General features: G+C 39.0%; 1 long non-coding RNA gene across 1 annotated transcript; it reads left to right on the top strand.

Moving 5' to 3' along the window:
• The first annotated feature begins 18 nt into the window (after nt 1-18).
• LOC148214359 (uncharacterized) lies at nt 19-23,644 on the top strand. The gene is made up of 4 exons (XR_015798191.1): nt 19-57; nt 8,960-9,141; nt 20,501-20,563; nt 22,446-23,644. It is a non-coding gene; the product is annotated as an uncharacterized LOC148214359 (long non-coding RNA).
• Nucleotides 23,645-23,887: the final 243 nt, after the last annotated feature.

The raw sequence follows: 23,887 nt of genomic DNA, 5'->3' as shown, positions 1-23,887 counted from the left end.
CGAAAGCTAGGAGGTCTCGCGAGACCCAATCAGAGTGGTCCTTTTGGTAGTCGGAAAGTAGGTGAACTTGCGGCGTTTCTGTTGAATTAGAGACAAGTTTCACTCCGGGGGGGGGGGGGAGAGGTTACTTCTAGGTAAGCTGCTATAGGATCGCAGCGTTCAGTGCTGTAGTTACCTGGAATAAACCTTATTCGAGTGTATGCATCTCTTTGTCTAGGACTGTGCTGTAAGTGAAGCTGTTTAAGGAAACTCCCTTTTCATTTTGAAAAGTCTGGGTTCTTACTTCCTTTTCTGAGGCTGCAGAGGCCGGAAAAGTGCTGGATATATGTTAGGCACAGAGCTTGGTCGCATCAGAGGCCGAATAGCGAATAAAGTCAACAAGCAGAAAATCTCTGGGCAGTTTCGCATTTATGATATAGCTGTCGAAGCAATTTCTTCCAAAACAGCAGTGGTGCACAAGAGGAAAAGCTGAAGCTCTCTGGCGTTTTTATCTGGAGCATTCCTTTGAAACCTCATGAAACAAGGCAGCATTCTGGCTCCAAATTGGAAATCTGTAGCTTCATTGCAGAATTGTTGATGCTGGCTTTGATTATTGAGTCGGGAGGGAGATGAACACTGCAGATGTACAGAGAGACTTTTTAATTATGTTTTTATTTACTTTTATGAGCTGGCATGTTATGTGTCTGTCTTTTTAAATCCTGTATACAGACCATAAATGAAACAGACATAAAGATGGCTTTATCTTGGTATTGAGGATCAGCCTCCCACAGCAATAGAACAAGAGGTATCAGATTTAATTTGAACTCATTTTGATTTATGAACTAGATTTCAGTATATTCACATTTCCCATATGTGTAGAAGCTACTGAAATTTTGGATTATATTTCCAGCAGAAAACAGAACAGCTATGATATACAGCTGAAGGTTTTTTGCATTAGGAAGCCAAAAGGAAAATACATATAGTGATCTGGAAAGTACCTTCCTTTCTCTCTACTCCAGTTTTCTTCACAATGATTGATAATCTGGATTAGAATAAGGGCATTTCTATATCACCATTGCTTTCATTACTCAATTTCACAAAGCAGTTTGAAACTGACTTGCAACTGTTTACAGTACTACCAGTCTTGGAACACAAGGAATATGCTGAGATCAAATGAACTTATCAGTCTCCCTCCAGCTTGACAAAGAGTGCAAAAACATCATTTAATAACCACCCTGCCCCCTGAGTTATCATGATCCTGGAAAAACAAAAGTGCCCTCACCCCATTCCATGCAAAAAAGGTAATAAATTACTACAATATTACTAGAATGTGAGTGCATGTAAGGAATGATAGTTTGGTAAAAGAAAAAGGAGCATCCAAGCCATCTTACCACCATTACTACATTGCAACTGAAGATGAAATGATACTATTAGTAATTTAGGTGCTCTCAAATCAGATCCAATCCCTGGCAGTTGTAAACCTGTCGTCTCAACTGCTTCCAGTGATAATCTATTGCCCTTTCGAAGACATTCCACTCCTTAATTCTGGCCACCCACTTTATCCCTTCTAGTTTACTTCAGCCTTGCCAAGCATAGACTTTTTTCCAATGCCACCATCCCCCTAACGTATGTGAGTTTTTGCTTGCTGATGTTTATTTATTAATTCAATTAATTTACACAGCCTCCCACTTGTCATGCAACTGACTTAAAAGAAGTCAATTTTATTTCAAGACTTCTTGCAGTCCATGTTTCTCTTCGTAATTGTCTCCAAGTCTATAATTCAAAATATATAATTCATAATTATTCCTTTCTCAGTGACTAAGTTTCACAGTTGTACATTATCATGGGAAAAGCCACTGTTTAACTATTCTGATCTTTGTTATAGAAATATACTTCATGAACTTGTCTAAGTTTGTTATTGCCTTCTCTTCTAGGATAAATCTCTTCTCTAGTCCAGTGTCTATCTTTATCTGGCCTTGAAAGTTATATAACATGATTACTTATTCACCATTGATTGTAAATTCACTAATCATGTTGGTTCGCATTATCTTTATCTTATTTAAATCCAGATTTTTCCCTTTCCATGTTTACTTTCATAACATATTCTTCTTTTTTACTTTCACTTAAGAAAGTAGAGCTATCTGGATATCTCAAATTGTTAAGTGTTTCGACCTCCATTTTTTATTCCAGTTGTCATCTGTTTCAGTCCTGCCATTCTTATGACATATTTGTTGCACAAGTTTAACATATAATATGCTTCCTTGTCTCTATCTTCCTTATTCTTTACCACTTACAATATCTTGTAAGTGTTTACATTGTAAAGTTTCATTGGAAGTATAATTAGGTGTTGAGGTATACCTATTAGTCCTAATATATTTCACTTTCTGGCATAATCTACATGATCAAAGACCTTGCTGTAGTCACAAGAATAGATTTGTAGGGTTAGAAGTGACCTTAGAGTCTTCTAGTCCAATCCTCTGCCCAGGGCAGGAATCTTCAGTCTATCCCAGACAAATGGCCATTCAACCTTTATTTGAAAACCTCCAGTGATGGAGCACCCACAACTCCAAGAGGCAGGCTATTCCATTGCTTAGTAGCTCTCACAGTCAGGAAATTCCTCTTAACTTTAAGTGTGGATGTCTCTTTTTAAAGCTTTCACCCGTTGGTTCTTGTCCTATTCTTGGGGGTAAGAAAAAGAAAGCCAAGGTAAACATCCTTCTTAAATTCTCTTACTCTTTTTGTCTTATCATCTTGTGTTAGCTATACGCTCTGATGTATCTGCACTTTCTGGAATCCAACTGTTCATTTGACATTTATTTATTTATTTAGATGTATAGGCAGTCAAATTCACAGACTCTAGGTGGCATACAGAATTAAAACAGCATTGAAAAGAATACAGTGTAAAACCATAAAGGCACATATAGCATATTGAGGAGAAAAATTCACTTAAACATCAACCATCTATCCCCCACTGGTCAGGATCACAAATCATTCTTCCTCTGGCCTGTTTGAAAACTAGTTTTTTGGGGCTTTGGTAAAGGATTGCAAGATTGTGGCCAGATGAACTTCTGTGAGGGATGGTATTCCAGAGGGCAGGGGTGGCAACAGAGAAGACACCGTTCTAGGATCCCACTGCTTAATTTCTCTCTCCATGTGTCAGTCTACCTTATAAAATCTTAAGCAAAAATTTATCTGTTTGAGGAATTAGAGTAACAGACAGTAATGTGCATATTTGCTTCCATCCTCTTCTGAATTAAGGAATATATACCAGTCTTTCCCAATCTCTACGTCACACACTTTGGTTCTATATTTGTTGACATGGAGTTGTTAGCAATTTAATTGCCTCTTCTGTTGCTTTAAACAGTTCAAAATAAACAAAACAGTTTATTTTGTCTATTCTAGGTGCTTTGGTCAAGAAAGTCAAAATGGCAGTCATGATAGTGTGACTGAAGCTCTGCCTGTTTTTTACGAGCAATGCCCAGTATTATTATTGAACTTTGATCAAATCGTCATGACCACCATCTTGACTTGACACCCTATTCCATTTGTAAAGTCTTTCAATATAGTCTCATCATCTTTTAATCTCACTTGCCTAAGAGTTCTATTATTATCATAAATATTTCTGTGATATCCTTGATCCTCATGAAAACATTTTTTCATGTTATTTTCCTCTGTTGACATTTTTGATTGAGATATCTTTCGTCATCCTTTCTTGCTTAATGTCAAATATCTGCATTCAGTTGTCATCATACATTCTTCTTGTTGCCCAAGGCTTTTATCCTCTGTTCCTGGTTGTCATGACTGCTTGTTCTGAAATTAGCTATCTTTTCCTCTTAGAAATTTAAGCAATTTTTTTTTTCACTTCAGTTTTCACAAATCTCTCATTTCTTTTTTTGGATCCTCCAGTTTCTCTTTTGTATGACAATAAATATTCTGAATCTGTTATTTACATTGATCTTGTATTCTGACCCTATATTCTTCAGGTCAAATATTACTGGCACCCTCCTGTTTAATTTTCTAATTAATTTTGAATTAATCTGTAATTCATTCTCTATTAATACCAAGTTGGCAGTTTTGCAACCAGGAACTTTTCCCAGTATCCCTAACCATGCGTTCCTGCTGCTAAACAAGCTGATGTTGGTGAGAGAGAAGGTATTCAATTTTAAAATGCATTCTAGGATTGATGTGGACTCTTCTGACTCTTTGCAGATTCTTGCAGCTCTTTTGCACATACAGTAGTTCAAGCAAAGTTAGGAAGGTTGAAACTGAAAAATAATTCATTTTCCCCCTTCTCTTCTGCAGGAGACCTCCCTGCAAAGCACCCTGCTGCTTGTTTGTTTGTTAAATAGCATCTTTTCTTGAAACAGAATTGCTCAGGAGGCAGGGTGAGGCACGAATTACTGCCAGTGGGAATAAAGACTTCCTACAAGCTCTGCATTGCAAAAAACAAAGCCTGTTTTGCTCTGGTTTCCAATTATTGGGTGCAAAGCCAGAAAAAAGTTGACATAGCAATCAAAATGAGCCATTGTTATCAGAGAGCTCCAGAATCTATTTTGAACTGCTGCAGTCCCCCCCATGGAGAACTGGTGTGTGTAGCAGTTAAGGTGTTAGATTAGGGTTAGGGAGATCCAGCTTGAAGTCCAGCCCCAGCTACTGAAACTCACTGTGTGACTTTGGGCCAGTTGTTCTCTCAGCCTAATCTACCTTGCAGGATTGCTGTTAAGGAGATAAAATGAAGGGAGAACCTCATGTAAGCTGTTCTGAGCTCATAGGAAAGATGGAGTATAAATGTAATAAATCCTGGGAAGATGCCCCAAGGTTTACGACTCCTTCAGTTGTATTGCTGGTGTGCTACACCTTCTGAATTACTTATCACAGGCCTTCAAAATTACCCAAGAGTATTAGATACATTTTTTAAAATAACATTTTTTTTAATCCGCACTCAATCGTTACCGATTCTGCGGTGACTGCCTGGACGAGTCCCTGCAGTTTACAAGGCAAGGTGTTTCAGAAGTGGTTTGCCATTGCCTCCTTATTTTACATTAAAGATCCATACTTAAAAAATGTCTGCAGTTCAAACTACTGTCATTACTGTAATAGGCTAGCCCAAGAATCTTCGGAGATTTAGTAGATTCTGAGGCCCCCAAAAAACAAGACTTATCACTGATACTTAAACTACTCATCTACTTTTCCATTGCTTTGAGAAGACTTGGAACCCTAACCCTAACCCTAAACATCCTTCAAAGCCTCAAAAAGAGGAATGCTCTGATATACTATAGGATCACAGCTGCAAATCAGGTTCACTAAGTTAAACCCACTACAACTTTTAGACTAGCCACTAGCGAACGCAATTTAGTCTCAGACTGGTTTTACTCAGTATTTTTCAAGATAGGATTGAAATAATCCTTCAATACTGTATCAACATGATTTGTTACAAATCTTGTACAGAATAGCAGATGTAAAATAGTTCTTTAATGGACTTGCAAAAAAAAAAAAAAGTGATATATTAGGTAGATGGCAAGCTCTCTAATTTCCAACACACTCAGCTATGGACACTTCCCATTGGGGTCTTTATGCTAGTGTATGGCACCTTTTATTTCCCAAGTTTCAATAAAGCCAAATAAGAAGACTTGAGATGAGGCTTTTAATTAACAGAGGTTTTATTGGCCAAGGAAACCTTCTGGATGGCTCAAGGAGTGTTGCCCAGAACCACACCTTCCAAAGCAAGCAACAAAGATTTTATAGGCATATTCAGATATTTCAGATAGTACATCCCCTCATATCCATACAAGGGAATTTTGGGATGACCCAGGGAAAAGTAAAGGTAGGCCTAAAGAGGTGAATCTAAGTTTAACTTTTTTTCTTCTGGTTATCAAGGAAATACCTAACTTCTTTGGAATGTAGGGCCTCTCTCCTTGCAACTTCTTTGCCTGGTACCGATCTAATTTATGGCTTCAGGCATCTGGCTTTTAAGGAAATGGGGGGGGGGGAATGCTGTGCTCTCTTAGAAGGCAATCAGGCATTCAACAAAGAGATAAGGTGGGGGAAAGAAACGCTGTGCTCTTTACAAAGCAAGTTAATCCTTTGTAAATAAGATAGAGTGCACTATCACATGCATGCCCACACATTATGAGAGAGTGTAAAATTGTGTATCAAAACAATGCCCTTCACTAGTTAAAAAATACTTCTGAATAAATCCAATCAATGTTAGGCAAAAATCCAGATGTCCAATAAGTGGCAGTAAAGAGATACTGAAAAGACACTGCTGCTATCTAGTGGTAGTTTGGTTTTTTACTGCCCAGATCTGATAGCCTAATTTTAGCTGAGTTGATGTATCCCTGGCTCTGCTGCAATATATGTGAAATCACAGTAAAGCTGATCTTTTCACTGGAAGCTCTGCAGTTCTACAGAGTTTGTGGATTATCTGTTTTCTCATTGGTGGGAACTCACCCAACCCCCTCCTCCTTTCTCTTCCCAACCTATACAAGTTCAGTCACCATAGAATTCTTAGTATTTTGAGACTGGCAGAAGTGAAGATAAGAGGTTGGCTTCAAACTGCTTTTGAGGTATGGTGGAAGGTTAGAAGAAGACTTCTATTCAAGTCTTCTGTACTAGTTTGAAAGCAACTCTGAGTGTTCCTGATCCAGTAAGATCATCAGTGCTGAAGAGCTAAACTGATTTTATTTCTAGTTCAATTTTCATGTACAGTAGTTGAAACTGCAGCAGAACTAGTATTGTCTTTTGCAAAGCTTTACAACAATGCAACTCTATGCAGCTTGTGAGCAATGTTTGCACACTGGAGAGAACTTATGCTTCATCCATTTCTCATGTCCTGGGGTTTGGCCTTTAAGCAGATCTTTCTTAGAAAATGGTGGCTTGACTCCATCAGGTTTTTTTCCATGCATTTCAGACAAATGCACAGAACATGAAGTTAAGGATGTCATGTGGGGGTACTTACAAATTATTTCCCTCTTCTAGGGATTGAAGGCGATGGGTTCTTCTTTTACTGCAGGTCCTGCAGCAGTTTGAAGTAGGGTAGTTGATGTTTAGCATTCTTTGTTTTTTCTTCTCAGCATTTGAAAGGTGGTGGTAATATTAAAGACAACTTCTGGGTCAGCTTGAAAGTTTTCTGAATATTTGGGGATTGAAAAGTTTGTGAGAGGGAGTTTCCAACCATAGTCTTCAGTTGTAAGTTACTTATTTTTTTCCTGGTGAAGTAAACAGTAGCTCTTAAAACTGCATTGCCTCCTGTATACATGGTCCCATCCTGCATTTTATTTCTTGAACTATAGTAGAAACCAGGGTGGAAAGGACCAGAGCACTTCACACTTGCAATGAGTTGTGTATGTGTTTGATGATTTTCCCTGTAAAAATAAAGTGCAAGTTTAAAAACACAAACTAGTATGTTGGGTAAACATTTTCCAGTTGGCTCCCTAAGGTGCTGTTTTCTGATGGCAGAAAGGGTTTTACTGTAACTTACAGGAATATTTAAACTTGAAGGCTGAGGTCATTCAACATAATTAGCTAAACCCAAACCACATTATGTTGTGTGTTCTAGCTTGTTTAGTAAATTATGGTTAAACCATGGCAGCAGTGTGATGTTTATTATAGCTTAGAGGAAAACAACATGGGGTGGATCTGGTCTTTGCCTGCCATTGGTGTACTTCTCCATCTTGCTGTACAGAGGGCTAGTAAATCAGGTTTTCCTCGGACTATTCTTTTAGAAAAATCTGAGGGGAAAATCTTAGGTAATAAGCACAGGTGCATGCAGGTTTTTAACTCTTTGTATGCCATACTTTAACTAAGGTTTCAGAGTCACTTACTGTAGTCATACAGTCCATGAACCCTAAGCTGGGGTTAAGGAAACCATATTCACATAAGGGGCTATCACAAAGCCTGTTCTCACAATATACCAAACTACAACATATTCACTCCCATGTTGGCTTAATCTAGTGTGTTGTGCAAACCCAGCCATTGAATGCAAAAACCACACTATCTTGCATCCCACTGACCCAGATGCTGTATATTTGATTTGTTGGTTACAATGTTTGGGATAAAGGGATCCAAGATGACATCTGTTTTGAATCTGGAAATTGGGTACAACATACAGTAGTGCATGCTATGGACACATAACATGCTAAAGCATAAATCATGGTTTATCAACCACCTAACTCTGGGTTCATCAAACATGCTAAGCCACAAACAAACCACTCAGATTTCACACAGGATCAAGAGAAGAAACTTCAAGTAATGATAAACTTTTAATGGAGTTCTGCAAGTTCAGGTTCAAAATTTGGAGGCCCTGGCTGTAATTCCTACCTAGAAATACAAGGCTTCCTATCACTAAACATGTCTATTTGGAAGGCAGCAAGATAAGAGTTGTGAAGCACATATAAAACAAAGAATAATCAATAGGAGTGCTGGCAGTGATAAAATTTATTAAATGCAAGATACAAGTTATATAGCAAGATGGCAATAAAAGGAAGAAAAAAGAAAAAGACTCCAAACAAAACAGAGTAGTAGACATTTTAACTGCAAAAAAGATAAATGCTAGGAATAAATAACAAGCAAAGGATTATGGAGTTACTTTCTTCTTCCATTCCATTTCAAAAGATATATCTTTTGTTCTCTCCTACCTAGTCTACCTACATTTTGGTAATACTTCTGACATGTAAATAATAGCATTGGTTATAAATAGCTTTAGTTAGTTGCAGTTAGATATGCTTTGCACTTCTCCAGATGCATTGATATTTTAAATCAGTGTGATGAGCCTTTTAAAATATTTGCATGCCTGTACAACGTGCCGTAGAAGATTAGTATTAATTTGTGCTGTACATGTACAAAGAACTTTTTGCACTGATGTTTTTAATACAGCATTGGGGCGTAGTCGGGCTATTTATTCATATATTTGTCTTGCCTGGGTGGATTTAGAGCCACAGTGTTTAATTTAAAATTGGTCTTTTGCAATTGGTTCCTTCAGTTAAGCAAAGCCATCTCTCGAGACTCTGGAAGTGCACCTTCTCTGTTGCAGCGCCTGCCCTTTGGAATGAGGTTCCCCCCGAGATCCGGACAGCCTCCACCCTTCTGGTGTTTTGAAGGAGTCTGAAGACCTGGCTCTTCACCCAGGCCTTTGGTGGGGATGACCGAAGCCTTTTAAGCTAGGTTGTTCTTTTGTTTCTACCTGGTTTGTTATTCTGCCATCTCTACCCTTTTTTGTTTCCTGTTGTTTTTATTGTCTTGTTTTCATGTTTTAAATCATTTGTAAACTGCCCAGAGTTGCTGGGAGTCGGTGGCGTATGAAAAAGTTACCTATTTTCAAAGAACTCTGTGCAGTCAGATCAAAGTCTAGCTCATCCCCCATTCTGATCCCGTATTAGCCAATCAGATATCCATGAAAAGTCAGCAAGCAAGTCTCTTCCGTTTCTATCCTGCCTTTCTATCAACTGGTCTTGATAGAAAAAAGGTAGGCATAGTGGTTTTGAGAACAGCATATACCAGGAACATAGTAAGATACTGTGTTCTACTCACAGGACATATATTTGCATATATTTGCATAATCCATTTATTGTTAATCTCTAACTCTATATTTCAGTCAGTCTTCTTGCATACAAAATAAGTTCACCTTAGATTTCTTGAGTTATTGTTGGGCTAGGCCAGTTTTACAATTTTCACTCACAGGCTGGCTCCACATTTGGTCTGGTTTCAAACTGGGTTACTCACTGGTCTTCTCACATCCATGGCCACATTATTTCGATTGCTCTGTTGATTTGTTAGCTGCTTTTCTCAGGCTGTCATCTAAGTGCCACTACTAAATTCAGATGGAGTCCATAAATTTTACAACGCGAGCATCCCTCATCTTTGGCATGCTGGCTAGGACTATTGGGAATTGTAGCTTAGCAACATTTGGCAGAGCGTGTGCATGCTGTCTTAACAAGGAATAGACTTGGAATGATAGGCCTGCCATACTTTTTGTTAAACACTTTTTTGTTCTTTAAAATTCAAAAGTGCTCTTTAAAGTGCCTTTTCTCCACTCTGAAGTGTGTGTGTGTGTGTGTGTGTGTGTGTATACACATATGCATGCTTAATGATATAGTGCTTTCCTCTGTACTTTACACTTCTGACTGGAAGCCACTTAAAAAAAAAAGAGAATAATGTATGACTACAGTGCCTCTGAGCATAGGAAAAGAGCTTCCCCTTCCACAAGAAAATTATCTTAGTTATAGTATCTATAGATACGTTTAATTGCCATTAAATGTTATAGCTAACAGTGAGGAGAATTAAACCTTTCCTTCCTAATCATATACCCACCCCGAAATCTCTCCTATATGCAATTTAAACTAAGGGGGGGGGGGAAACCATGAAGACATGTTCTATGTTTAATTGCTGAGTGAGGGAGTGATATTTAGAGGGCACAATGTATAGGAATGGAAGGGTTAATGGCAATTAAGCTTAGGATTTTTTTTATTTCTGAACTTAATTGGAAAATGCTGGATGGATTGCTATGAGTCTCAGTCATGGGGAGAATATACCTAACATTTTTCTTCCCAGCTGCAGTCCCTCCCTAAGAATTTCTGTTGTCCATGGTACTTCAGTTGAATGGGATGGCCTGGAGGTAGGGAATGCTCCAGCACCAATAGGTACACGGCTTTGGGAAATAGGTTTGGGACCAAAAAATCAGGGCTTTCCCGGCTCTACAATGCTGTTTTTGATATGTGGTGAATAGCACTGCACCATAATATTCCAGGTTGTTTTGACATTAGCTTTGTATATAGCAGAGTTTTGCAGCACACAGCCATATGTAGCTACCAGTCCCTTTTGTGCTGACCCCTAAGCCTCTGCCACCAAAATTCAGCAATAAGCTATCAAATAATAGCTTATTTGCTGCCATGTTGGAGGAAAAAATGGAAGTAGGAACACTGCTTTTCCAAAACGATTATTGTACTTATAAACCACTTTTAAATTAAAAAAAAGAATGAAGCTGAAAGTCCTGTCCCCGTTCCCCTTAGGGTAATGTCATAGCGTTCTTGTTCTGCCTGCTGCAGTTTTCAGCAGGCAACATATATTTTTTAAAGTGCAATTCATATCTACAAAATACCTGAATCTTTAATAAATAAGCATGGTGATATTTGCATTTTTTAATCTATTCCTTTCATGATGATCCTCAATATGGAATTTGGGTTTTTCCTTCCATGCTGAGCTGATATTTTAATCAAGTTCCTTTTCCTGACCAGACACTACTGATTTATAACCCAGGTACCACCTTTAGATACATAAACTTTTCAGTTTAGTGGACTTTTTAAATAATAAAGTCCATTTGCCATTTAGGGCAAGTAACACTATTTTAAACATGCATAAAGTCCTATTCATTGCTTTATGCACACATTTTGTATATGTAAATGACAAATAGTATTTTATATGTGTAATATGGTGTTATGTAGGAATAAATTCCCATTTACTATATAACAGATTTTCAGCTTTAATGTCCATTCCCCCCTCCCACCATTCGTCCATTAAACTGAGAGCTTCTGATTTTTCCTTCTCCCAGGCTAAAACTGTGTGCATGTTGCTACCAGCTGCGTTTCAGATACAATTCGAAAAGATACAAAAATCTGCAATTCACTTGGGAGACATTCTTTCACACAGCCCCAATAGAATGGCTTGTACTTGTTATCAGTGAGACAACATATTAGTAAATTTACATAATTGCATCTTTCTGGTGAATTTTTTTCACCATATCAGTTGTTTATTGGGATAATTCAGATGTTTGTGATAATTCAGTAAACAATTATTTGGTTTCCATGGGCTTAGAGTTACAGTAACCACCAGGAGGCACCATATCACCTGTTACATCAACCACCAGGAGGTGAGCCAGGATTAAAGGCTCAGAGGTGCCTGCAGAATCTGAGGCTTTCATCAAAGTGATGGAAGCAGTGCTGTGCTGCTGAGGCACAAGATCTGCTCTTTCATGCCTACAGTATGTGTAATGTCACATACAAATGGGGTAGAACTTATATTACAATACTACTTGTGTCATTTTCTTCCTCTTGTCTCCCCACCCCCCACACCTCTGCATGGGCTTGAGTGTTGTGTGAGAGGATGGAAATCATTATGGGAAAAAAATCACATTGTACATAAATGTGTTTGTGTGATGGAATGGACTTATGAAGGCCATGCTCAGGGAGATAAGCATGTTCTTAGCCCCCAACAGGAGCATGGGAAGTTCAAGAAGATGAGGCTGGCACCTCCCTAAGGAATTCACGGTGTTGTAGCTGGCTGGCTTGGGAACTAGGGTTCAATCTGGTGAGATTCTGTCTTGAGGTGGAAGCTAATAAACACAACAGAACTGTATTTGCATTGTCTCATGGAGTTCTTTGGGCTGAACCTGACAGTTTGGATTGCATTGATCAACACTACAGGTACACTCAGTACATAGTTGGAGGTGGAGGAATAGGTGCAAAGGGTGAGTTTACCAAATTAGAGCAAACACAACTTAGGACATTTGCAGACTAACCAGCGCTTAGTAGAAACTAATGATTAAGAAGGGTGTGGATATGGGTGTTTTTTTTTGTTTTTTTTTTTGAGGGGGGTGCCTTTGAGTCAGTTTTGAGTCAGTTTTTGACTCCTGGCGACTTCCTGGACTAGTCCTTGCAGTTTTCTTGGCGAAGTTTTTCAGAAGTGGTTTGCCATTACTGTACCTCCTTCCTAGGGCTGAGAGAGTGTGACTGGCCCACGGTCACCCAGCTGGCTTTGTGACTAAGGCGGGGCTAGAAGTCACCATCTCCCAATTTCTAGCTTGATGCCTTAACCACTACACCACACTGGCTGTCTGAGAAAGGATTAGAGGAAGAAAATAGCTATTTGTCAGCAAGCTTATATGTCTTGCAAATTACTGTAAAATAACCTAAAGTCTAGGTAGAGGAATCAATTTGCTGGATCATATTGCTTTTGGAAATATATTTGTCAGTGGGAAGGTTTAAGGTAAAACAGGAACCTACAGGCAAGTAGAAGGAAATAGAAAGATGGCATGCCAAGAATCAATTAGTGGTGTAGTCTGCATTTCAATTAAAAGCCTTTCCTACTTTATTCTTGCAGGGAGGTGGAATGAGAGACTTCAGAGTAGGTCTCATCACAACAACAGAGTTTATATGTTCAAGCTCTGTGATCAATTAACAGTTATAAGTTTTAAGACTGCCTTTAAAGATCATCTGCTTTTGTCTCAGGCAATTCAGATAGCTTTCCAATAATTATATTTGGCTGCAAGAATAGAAGGGCAACGTTTCTTCATTTTAAAAATGGCCCTGCTGGGCCCAGACCAAAGCTCTTGTCTGATCCAGCCATCTGTCTCCCACCAACTACCTCTGGGAAACATTCAGATAATAAACTTATGCTGAGAAAACAGCTGCAAACTCTAACAAGCCCCAAAGTTGTGAGTGAGGCAAACTTTGAATGAGAAGCCATATGCATGCAATATATACTTCACATTGTAAGCCAGAACTACAGTATTGTCAATAGAGAGGTATAAATTGACCACAACTCAGCAGTTGAGCAGGTCTGAAACATGGTCTTGCAAATAACCTTCACCTTTTGAGATTAGTGCAAGAGGCATTTCTTGGTGTCCCCTTCCTATATTAAATATTTTGGACCAGGATTTGGGGGAGCTGTATTCCATGCCAGCCCCACTTTTATAGGATTCCCTGCCAAGAAAAATGATGGCCATGTTTGCACAACACACATCCTCAAGCCTGATATAATACTGAATAAATTATTTATCTGGTAGTCTGGGAGTAGATAGTTGAGGGAACCAAGGGAATCAAGTATACTCCTAGAGTATACTAGGAACAGCAGTACCTTTAATAGCATCCCGTTGGTAGTGTGTGACTTCTTCTTTTTATAATTAAATATATATTTATAGTAGTCCATTTGGGATTGGAGCTAGTGAAGATAGGTTGAGAAAAAGTTTAGCTAACAGGGAGAGCAAACAAGAATTTGGCAGGAGGAGTCCTGAACAGATATTCCTTCCAAGTCAACAACACGTACTTGGCTAACTTGAGAACCTGTCAGCCCTTTGAGGTACGCAAGGTCAGGATATTAGTTCAAGGTGTAATAACAGAATCTTGAAAGCCTGTCAGAGTTTTTCTCTACTACATATTATAGGTAGCCCTGTAGGACCGGTTGTAAGTACCACTCATTCAGTGCTGTTGCAAGTTTGGTTGCGGAATGAGTGGTCATTAAATGAAGACCATTTGTATACCAAACAAAATTAAGGTGGGGTTATTTTGACTTTTTTTCTCATGCTTTCTTCTTTTCCAAGACTGAATAATCTTTTCTGAGCCTCCTCCTCCCTTAATAGTTCATTCATCTCCTCCATTCCCAGGGATAGGTTTGCATACCATTAACCTTCCTCAAAATGGAACATGAAATCAGAGCTTTTCTATTGGTGCTGCCATCAGAAACCAGATTAAAAATACAAGAACATGTCTTTTCAGTCATGACATGCAGTGCTTGTGGCATGTTGCATTTCAGCCTGAAAAAAACTGGCACATATTTTTAGCAACAGCAGGTTTATAGCAGTGTTTGAAGTAATAGTAATAGGTGTACTGAATGCTTACACTTCAGCTCATAAGGATGCATATTTATTAGACTAAACAAAGAGATAGTTACAACAAGAAAAGGAAGCAAGCACCCACAAAGAAGAAAATCAAAAGGGCAAATCCAGTGGATAAGAGTGACGACTGGAAATAAGAGAAGTAGAAAATATTCTGCGTTACTAAAAGTTAGGCCCTTACTGAAGAAACAGGTTCTGAGATTTCATAAAAGGAGCAGGGGACTCTGCTGTGGAAGAGCAGAGGGGATGCAACTGTTACTTGCAAGAGGATAGAGGGGAAAATTTAAATGGTTGCTCATTACTTGTGTAAAAGTTGAAACTGATGTGCACTGGTCAGATGAAGTGTGCTATCTCCCAGGAGCATGGATCAGGGATGTGACTGCAGCTGCCAAGCCCTGAGAGTTATTCTAGGTGTAAGTAGTTCCTGACTTCTCATATTCCCTGTTCCTGCATCTCCAATAGTAGTGATGCTGGAGCCTGGCAGTTTCTTGGAAACAAATAAGAGCTATAGCAAATCCATTATACTTGGACAGTTTATATGGTCCTTTGGACAGCAAAAGGTGATTACAGTGACATGCATTAATGAATAGATTGATTGTGTGCTGTCAAGTCATTGTCAATTCTTGGTGACCATGTAGATAGATTTTCAACATGAATGAATGAAATAGAATGAAAACTCGGCAAACTCATGGTGAGAGGATAATTGCGGAGGCAAAACATGCCATGCTTTTTCTTTGTCTTTCTCCTGAAAGCTTAAGAAAGGTCTCACCAAGAGAAAAAGGAGACATCCCCTTTAAAAGGAATGCAGGGGGCTTGATTATTGGATTTGAAGCTTTTAGGGGAAATAGACTGGATTTCGAAGACAGAAGAAAAGTTAAAGAGTTGAAGAAAAAGATAAGAGCTGGAAAGAAGAAGGTGGCAGGCAGGCAGACAAAAATGCTATGGGGGAAAGAAACCTGCTGCTACTAGTGTGTAAGTGTGCACACACATCCAGGGCTAATGAAGAACTCCTCTATAGCAGAGGTGAAGAAGGCAAGGTTTTGGCAGCCAGAGAGATTCCAGAGGAACTTTGGTGCAGCAGGTCAGCCAAAGCTGGAAGAAGAGGTAGTGGTGCAGATAGGTGGTTCCAGAGTAAGCTTAAGCAGGGAAAGTTCCCTGGAAGTCCCAGGACAGCAGAAAGCCCAGTAGTGACAGGCCATGTCCCATGCCAGCAGAAATCAGCCATGCCAGCATCTATCCCAGCTAAGGAGAAAAAGACAGTATTGCTCAACAAAGTGCAATGGGGAAATGAAATAATAAAGCTAAAAGTGCAATAAGAAAAGAAAACAGAAAAAAAAAAGATATAAAGAAGTGACTTCCAATATTCTTCACAGCAGTTATAAGTGCAATTATATTTAACCTTTCTCTCTAAAGTGACATCATGACACTCTTCTTTCTATAATCTATCCTGTCTAATCATCAAAACCATAAATCACATTCATTTTTTTCATTTTTACACAAAAAGTCCATAAGGGGTTTCCAGGCATCAGTAAACATAGATATTGCCCTTTCTCTAATCAAACAAGTCAGTTTGGCCATTTCAGCAAGTTCTGTCAGTTTCACCAACCGTTCCTCTATGGCGGGTAATTCAGAATCTTTCCATCTTTGTGCATATGGTAATCTCGTTGCAGAAATCATATATTGAAATAATCTTCCATGGCTTTTTTCTGTTTATCCATCAGTCCTAAAAGGAAAAGTTCTGGCATTTTGGCTTCAATTGAGGCTTCAAAATCCTCTGTATCAATGTATGTATTTGAATCCAAATGTTTTTTAGCTTTTTTACATGTCCACCAAGCATGATAAAATGTCCATGTTGTTCACATTTCTGACATCTGGAATGCCTTTATACATTCTAGATAATTTCTCTGGCATCATGTACCAACGATATATCATTTTATAAAAATTTTCTTTAAGATCATAACATAAATTTTAACCCTTTTAGCCACGTATTTCCCGTTGAAATTATTACAACCAAAATTCTTAACCCACTTTATGATACATTCTTTAACCTATTCTTCCTTTGTTTCAAATTTCAACAAAAGTTTATACATTTTAGTAATTACATGTTCATCAGTACACAATTGTATTTCAAATTCTGTCTTACTTTGCTCCATGACATAAGTCTTTTTATCCATTTTGAATTTTTCTGATCACTGTAAGTGGGAAAACCATTGACAGCTATATCCTTCTGGCTGTCTAATAAAATGATTTTTAAAATCCACATTAATTTTAACTTTATTGTACCACAAGTATCTTTTGCCTTAGTAGCAGTCAGTACGGACTGCCCCAACAGCAACAGATGCAAGAAAAGTCAAGCCAGAGCAGGCCAGAGAGAGTGCCAAGCTTGAGGGGGCTTAAGAAAAGCTTAAGCGGCCAGAGTGAGCTAGACATACCAAATGGCCAAGAGAGGCAAATTCAGAGGGGCCAAGACCAAAGCCAGGCGAATCAGGGCCAGAGCTGGATGAAGCAATAGTTGACCCTAGAAGACGTGACTCTTGTGGCAATGACAAGCAACAGCAGCAGTTCCAGCATCACAATAGTCAAGTCTACCTGAGTCAGGTAAAAACAGAGACCAACCCAGCAATAAAAAGAGCCAAGGGAGAAGTAGGTAGTGGTATTAGAACTAGGACCAGAATAGATAAGGTTATGATAGAGCTGAAGCTCGCACAGATAGTAAAGAATCGAAGTCAGATCCTTAAAACTTAGGTGGAAATAGAATAGAAATAAAAAAGAGAATAGAGATTAAAATAGCCTATAGAAATAAAACACATAAAGAACTGACTATAAATTAGTAAGCAATAGGTAGTAATGGAAAACAATTTTTTTTAATAAAGCAGTTTCCAACTGGAATTGATGTCTGTGTATCCTGCTCAAGATCTGTACCATCCCAAGAACAAAGTGGTGCCAAAGCTGGTCTAATAAAAGTGGAATGCCACCCCTTGGGGGAATGGCAATAAGCAGCTCATTCTCTTATAGACAGTAGCCTCATTTGGGGGATGGGGAGGGGAGGACATGAACAATCATTTTAACCCATGGGTAGGCATCCCGCTGCATATGGGCACCAATATGGCCATGGATACCCCCATTGGTCTCTTGGTACTTTATTCTAACATGTATATTTACATGGATGCTTCTGGACCATGCAAGCATTTTTTAAAGCATCAAAATACTGGATTGCTATAGCCCAATGCTTTATTTGGGAATATGCCCAACCAACTCCATGTCCAAAGGAAAAGGAGAAAGGTACTTTGGGGTGATAAAGGGATATCCTGGGGGGAAGAGGGGAAAAGCTAAAGAACAAGTTTGCCAGTTTACTTTCTGGTAAATTAGGACTGCCAAATCTGGGTTACCAAAACCAGATGACCATAGATTGCCTGTAGAATTAATTGTGATTGGGGTGGTCTATAAGCCGGATGGATGGGAGGGAGAGGGAGAGGGAGAGGGAGAGAAAGGAAAGAAAGAGGCAACTTCTTGTGAGGCCAGAAAGGCAGGCAGGAAAAAGAAATTGGCAACTGTTGATAAAAAGGAAGGAAAGCTCTTACCCACAAAATGTGGGGGAGAGGAGAGAGCACAACCATGAACACTTCCTGTCCTCTGTTTGAATCCATTGGGGCGTATCAGGCCCACAAGAATAAAAGGAAACAACTGCTGTTTTTTTACAGATAGCTACTCGTCCTTAGTTGCATATTGATATACAAGTGTTACATTAGTCCTTGAAACATTGATGTAAGTAACCTTTCAAACAAATGTGGCCCAGTTCAAGTTGCTTGTAAGGTATCCAGGATATGATTGGAAAGGGAAGAAGGGACGGCATCAACTAGATGGTACCCTCAGATCTTCAAGTTTTTATTCCAGATTCTCAATGGCAATCATTCCCCTCCTGCTTCAGAAGGAGGAAGATGTAAGAGGCACTTGCTGCTTCTCTCACTTCTCTCTCTGACTCTCTCTGAAGAGAGAACATTGCTCACAGAGACCCAGTGCTTCTAAATGTATTTATTTGTAGCTGTTTTTCAGTTTCCTGTGGCACAGTTCAAAAGAAAGTAATTATTCCAAACATTTATGAAATAGTTTTCTTACGCTGTAATAGTCCATCACCCCATACTGAAAGGGTGTAGCTATGGCAACAGCAGAGGCAAAGATAGATGGATGACTATTTGGTGTTAATTACATCACAGGATAACTGACTACATCAATAGCGGTAATCATCTCATCCAAACTGGGCCTGCTGGATGTGCCGGGAAAAAGTGGGGTGGGGGGCAGCATTTCCTTAGCACGACTGCCACTTGCTTTTTCTGTTGAGCTTTTTTCCTTTACCTACTTGAAAATTCTTTCTTTTTAAATAATTCCCTAACTTGCCCTGTCAATTTTGAAAAACAGATATGTAGATAAATAGATATGTGGGTTTTAAATAGCAGAACCTCCAACACAATCTTCATTCAAACAAAGTGCTAGTTTGTACGGCTATTGTGTAATTGCTTTATGCATTACAAATAGACCAGCTTTTTTTTTTTTCAAATATTACATTTCTTGATCTATTCTTCCTATTTCCTTTATTCATCAGTCTTTTCCCACAGTCCTTTCCTATCAGGACAGAATTAGCTTTTTCAGCTATAGTGGAGAGAGCTTTCTTGGCAACCTATTGCTCCAGACCAAACTACCGAAATGTGAAACGCACAGACATACAGTTTCTCTTGAAAAGATAACGTGGATCTTACGTTGACTACCAGGATGTTAGTTCAGTCAGGGCCGTGGACAGCTTGCAAGAATTCAGCAATTACAACATAGCTCTTTGGAAGCTGTTCTTCACAGAGTGCTAGCTTGATCTTTCTTGTGCCTGTCAAAGGGTCCTGCAGTTTAGGTAAACTAGAAAATCAGTTCTTTTCGTTCATAAGTCAGTATGGCAGAAATTGCCAGAAAGTTTCCAAAGAACTTCTAGGCCTGCCATTTCAACTGATTTGGACCTGAGGAAAATCCTGAAATTTTCAGATAACAACGATGAAAGAAGAGTGCCACATTCTTATAATGAACCCATTTTGATGCTGGGGTTATCCATTGTTCTAAGCTGAAACATGGTTTATGTGGTTGTGAACTCAGACACTGTGGTTTGGAATCTGAGGCTGATGTATGAACCTAACTGTGGTTTATTCAGCAAACCATGTTTAACCTACAGGCACAAGCTGTAATCCAAAGGTTGAATGTAGCACCCATTGAGAGTTAAGCGCTGTCTCTGCTTGCTCTGATTTGTTTTCTTTTTCCTATTTTTTTTTATTAAATCTACTTTGCACATAATTCAGGGCAGTGTATATCATCAACAACAGTAAAAATCAATACGGACCACATAATAGAACAAAATGTAAAAAACCACAGTGCAAAATAACAGCATAGATACATATAAGTGCTGGAGGGGGAAAAAAAACCTTAGCCAGCAGGTCACCCACTCCCACATTCAACACTTGGGGAAAAAAACCCAGATCTTTAAAGGCAGGCAGGCTAACTGACTCCTGGGATGGGGGATGCTCCTCCAAAAGGCAGGGGCATTTGACATACCCTATTTGCTACCATTAATTAATTCCTTTAATTACGACCCACCAATATTAGATTCCCTCCCCACTATCTCTCTGTGCCTCTTCTTCATATAGTGTGCGTGTGCACGCATACGCGTGGGGGATTACGTGTGAGAGAATGGGTTGGTTTGTTTCTTGTACATACACTTGGCAATCAAGTGAATTGTGAAGTGGCGGTGTCTATAAATACGTGTACATCTTCCTATTTAAGCATTTAAGAGCTAAATAATTAAATCAGCTAAAAGTTTTAATACAAACATTTAATTAGTATAATTCAATTTTCATCTACAACTCAGTTTTTAAATCTTTTTAGGTATTCCTATTCCCTCACAGTGCAGCCCCTGACTTTCTGTTCCAGCTCTCAACCCAGCAAAAGGTTTGTGCCCCTGACACAGTACAACATGTACATGAGTTGAGGAATATTTTTTTCCAGTTTATCTGTAAAACACATCAGCCACTACAGATGGATTTTATCCTTCTCCTTTCTTCCACAGCAGGCTACTTTCTGGTTGCATGTGTCATGCAAATATAGTCCGATGGGGTAAGTCACAGACTCTGATGATGACTGGGTTCATACAACATGCCAGATTAAACTAAAATGGGATGAAGTACTTTGTGGTTCAGCATGTTGGGAGCCATTTCCTTAGCATGTTGTGGGAACCAGGTCATCATATGAAGGCCCATTGTGGTTTATTTGTTTGGACATAGCATGAATCCAGCAATTACATTTTGTTAACACAAGGTTAGGGTTTAGCACATTTAATTATTTATGCATTTAAATGTCAAGCTGTCATAATTATCCTTTACTAAGGAACTTAGGGAGAAGGGGTCTTCCAGAGAAATCTGGATTATCCCCCCTCCCAGTTTATAACAATTGATCCTTCTCTAACGAGACTCTCTGTACTGTAGTGAATTCTGAACATGTGCTGGAATCCAAGAGCTTATTTAAGGAAGTAATAAGAACTAGTTGAGCTAAGCTGGTTTATGTGATTGTTGGTTTTTGTGTGTTTCCCTTGCCCCAATACATTTTAGATCTAGAAGTTTCATTTCATTGGCTTAATAAGGGAAATTCTCATTAAAACCTTCCCCAGATTTAAGATTGAACAACTGCATAGCTACTCATTGAGTTTCAGGATTGGCTCAAGGTTTGTTAAGTTATGAGTTTGGGCAAGAAGATCCAGAGCACTTTCCTTTCTAGACTTGCTAAGGCTGGCCTGAAGAGAGAAGTCCTTGGTGGAAGTACAAAGAACTCTCAGATGGACAGATTAGAGGGTGTTAGGTGGTTCAGGCAGTCAATCTTATTTATCTTTTATAAGGGAACCCTTGGGACAAGGGGTCAGCCAGGGAGATGTTGAAGTATCCCTCTTTATAATACTTCCTCTGATTTTAATTGGAATCCGGACTTAATGAAATAGAACTTCTGGTCAGTGTCAATATGGCTCAACTTTGGAAGGTTTTTTGATTGCAGTTTTTTTAAAGCATGCCTATGAGCTACCCTGAGGCATTATTATGCTGCAAAGGTGGGAAACAAAACTTAAATAAATAACTAGGGAGTGGTGAGCGCTATCTCTGTGAGGTTGAAATGAATACAATGGGAGTTAGATAGAAGGAAAAGGCCTCTTGAATTATTTAATGGAGTTACTCTTATAGACTGGCAAGTCCAAAAAATATAGACCTTGCCCTCAGGCTGAAAAGAAATAGAAGTGTCACTAATAAATCACTTTATAATAAAGAAAAAAGTCATATCTCATAACATTGAGACCATGTGCCCCTACTGAGAACAATCATCCTTATTTAGTGAAAGACATTATTGGAGAAAAGTGTGCTTTTCTTAGCATCAGGAAGGTGAAAAAGAGAGAAAATGTCTTCAGCTCAATGCTACAAGATGTGGCAGGGAGCATTTGCTTCAATGTCTTTGTAGCAGGACAGGTACATTAATGGCCATTTGCCCTGAGAATTGAATGGAACTTCTGTGACAGTGGCAAAATTTGCTTCTGAGGGCGAGGGCCTAATTTCCCCCCCCCCCATCTGAGCTTTCAGAGACAAAATTAGTGGCTGTTGCTAGAGCAAGACTTTTGGACTAGGCACGTTTTAATCTGTTCACATTTTATGACGAGCCATAATCTAATTAACCACAATGTATGAAATAAACCACAATGGTTAGATTCATAGCATATGCTAAGCCAAACAAATTGTATTATCTGCAGCTGAATCTTGAACCAGCAAGATCATGACTGTGTTGTTGTTGTTTTTTTCAGGATCCGGACAGAAAAAGCAAAGAGAAATTCAGTGGCAAAAATAATGGTTAACTTTGGAACACATGGAATTGACTGAGAAAACCAAGAAATGGCCAATTGTATGGTTTCTACAGAATATTCTGGAATCTGTAGCAGACAAAAGAATAAAAGGTCGGGTGGAGATAAGATACCTGCACTACAAGAGCAGTCTGGGGATCTGTTTATTAGTTTCTTGTTAAAAAAAAGCACTGAGATGCTTAATGAGACATGTTTTATGAACCTCTTTAGACAACATAGTCATCTGTTTTTGGATAAATTGCCAGCTTCTGCCTCTGCCTGGAATGGATTCCCAGAAAATATATCTATATTTGCTTTAATTGTATGGGCAAGAAAATGGAATGATTGTTTTTTTTTGGAATTTATTTACTTATACCCCTCCAAACACTCATTCATACAATAAAACATCAAAATTTCCTATCTATAAAATCAGCATAAATTAGTCACTTAAGACCTAGAGACATAAAGCTATTACCCCCAGGGACAAAATAGACAGTATTCCTTTCAACCTTTCCATCAAACACTTGATAAAAGAGGATGATTTTCCCCTGGCAGTAAGGAGGGGGCCATTCTAACATCAAGTGGAAGAAAGTTTTGAAACGTTGGAGAAGCTACGGAGAAAGAACGCCTTTGTACTGCTGTCCCCCACCCCCCGCCTGACCATCTGGGGAGAGGGAATCAGCAACAAACCTTCCCCCATAGCACATGCGGGAAGGAAAGATTCTACTCAGAGGAGATCATCTCATAAAAATTGAGGACCAGAGTCAAGAAGGGTATTATAGATTATAAATAGCACTTTGAACAGCACCTGTAAACTTACTGATAGCTAGTGGAGCTTCCACATAATGGCTGTAATATTCTAAACCAGGACCAACTCATCAGCAGTCAAGTAGCTGCATTTTTCTGAGTACTGTAGTCTTCAAAAGGTAGACCCAAGTAATTACAGTAACCCAGTGTGAAATAATGAGTGACACTTGTTAGCATATGGTACAGCTTTTTCCAGCAAGAGCCATGATTCCAAATGAATCTCCAGATCCTGGACCAGTTCCTTCTGGGAAAGTATGACACTACCACCACTACCCTTGAAAACAAAGATGGATTTAATATTGGTTCCAGAAGCTTTCTGAATAAACAACTACTCTGTCTTACTGGGATTTAATCTGGGTTTGTTTTGTTCTATCCAGATCATAAGAGATTCCAGATACCAGGTCAGGTCTTCTACAGCATCTTCTGCTTGGCACAGGGTAGAGCTATATGACTGGATCATCAGCATATTGATGAAATCTCATCACAAACTGACGGATGACTTTTTCCATGGTTTTGTAGATGTGAAACAGGATGGAGGAAAGAGCCAAGCTTTTTGGAATGGCCAACAAGGGTTCAACCTCTTCTCTCTCACTACCACC

This window comes from Python bivittatus, unplaced genomic scaffold (genome assembly GCF_059951505.1).
Source record: "Python bivittatus isolate LINGU-HERP-01145 unplaced genomic scaffold, Pbiv_v1 ctg000690_np1212, whole genome shotgun sequence".
Taxonomy (NCBI): Eukaryota; Metazoa; Chordata; class Lepidosauria; order Squamata; family Pythonidae; genus Python; species Python bivittatus.
This window is presented reverse-complemented; position numbering and strand designations above follow the sequence as displayed.